The sequence below is a fragment of the Myotis lucifugus genome, unplaced genomic scaffold, assembly GCF_000147115.1.
Source record: "Myotis lucifugus unplaced genomic scaffold, Myoluc2.0 scaffold_709, whole genome shotgun sequence".
Classification (NCBI taxonomy): Eukaryota; Metazoa; Chordata; class Mammalia; order Chiroptera; family Vespertilionidae; genus Myotis; species Myotis lucifugus.
In genome coordinates this window covers 62,662-64,429 of record NW_005871757.1, presented here as the reverse complement: position 1 = coordinate 64,429, position 1,768 = coordinate 62,662, and positions in this window count along the sequence as shown.

The following is a 1,768-nucleotide window of genomic DNA, read 5'->3' as shown; positions in this document are numbered from 1 at the left end:
GTATGAGTGAGGAGCAGGCTGCCATTGTTTGGGTACCAAGGGCAGATGGGAGACGCCGCACGGGGACCAGATCAAGCACCCGGAAGCCGGGAGCAGGGTGATGCAGTGAGCTGGGTGCTGGGCTCAGCGGGTGTGCGTGTGACTCTGTGACTGTGACCGTGTGACTGCTGAAGGCAGGGACACAGCCGCTCCCAGAGCTGGGGGTGGGAGGTGTTAACTGTGTGGATGCTGCTGCCGGCGGTGGGCCCTGGGCCTCAAGGCTGGGGGCCGCGGGAGGTAGTAAACACCAGGGTGACCAGGCGGCTGCAGGCTTGTGGGAGTTTGTGTGACTCTGCAGTTCCACAAATTCAAATGCGGCCGATGCCAGCAGTGCCTGCTGTGTGCCAGGCCACCAGCTAGGAGAAGGAGATATGAGCCCCGCTTTCAGCCGAATGGCACTGGCCGTGGGGGGCGTGTGACCGCCTTGTGGCTGGCGTGGGGCTGGGTGCTTTATGCACTGAGCCCTCACCGTCACCCTCTCCCGCTCTGGGGAGCGCAGAAAGGAAATGACTTGCCCAAGGTCACCCAGCAACTCCAGAGCCCGACCCCTCCTCCACCAGGCCTGTGCCGGTGCAAACGTCTGATCCTGGAAAAGCCGTTCAGGGCTCCTGGCCGCGGTCCAGGGGACATCTCCCCAACCACGGGAAACCAGGCTACCCTCACTGTGCCGAGGGGCTGCTGGGTTCTAGCTCTCCCCTTCCAGGGGCCAAATTCCTGGGCAGAGCGGCTGCTGGGCTCCATCCGTGCCTCAGGCCCTCCCAAGTTCCTGCCACCCCCCCTTCCCTCCTGGTGCTGACTCTCCGCCAGAAGAGGAAAGGCTGCTCCACCCACCTCCCATCTCTATAAAGGCCAGAACAGCTGAAAGGGTGGCAACTTCTCCTCCTGCCGCACGCACGCCGGGAGCAGCCCGCCTGCCTCCCCTCAGCCCGCAGCCAACCCCCACGGCCTCCCGAGGGCTCTCCTCCGGCCGCCAGCGCCCATCTTTCATTGCCGAGATACTGATATTTTGCACGCACACACGCAAGAAGGGGGAATAAAAGCGCACGCTCCAGCCTCATTGCAAAGAGAAAGCCGGAGCAGCCGCAGCTTGCAGCCCGTGGAGGACGCCCAGAGTGGCGAGCAGACTGACCGACAGACTCGCCCCACGTCCACCTGTCTGCTGCGGCCGGCCCAGAGCTCAGCGGGCACGCCGCGCGCGGAGCAGCCGTGCCCGCCGCCCCGGGCCGCCAGCCAGGGCGCGCACGCTCCGGCCCCCCCCACCCCCACCCCCACCCCCCAGGCGGCCCAGGAGGGAGTTTGCACCTCTCGCTGCCTGGGTACTCGGGCCGCCGCTGCAAAGCCAACTTTGGAAAAAGTTTTCGGGGGGGAGACTTTGGCGTTGAGGTGCCCGGCTCTAGCTTTCCGACTTCGGGACCCTTCCCAGAAAATGTTGCAAAAAAGCTAAGCCAGCGGGCAGAGGAAGACGCCGTTAACCCGCAGCGAGAGAAGAGAGAAGACGAGCCATCGACCGCCGCCTTCTTTTTCCTCTTGGAGGTTGGAGTCCCCTAGGCGCCCCCACACGGCTAGACACCTCGGCTGGTTCGCGACGCAGCCCCCCGGCCGTGGATGCTCGCTCGGGCTCGGGATCCGCCCAGGTAGTGGCCTCGGACCCTGGTCTCGCGCCCAGGCCCTCCCCAGTCCCCCAACAACGGAGCCGTGGGCGGGGGCGGTGGCACCCGGGGGCATGCGG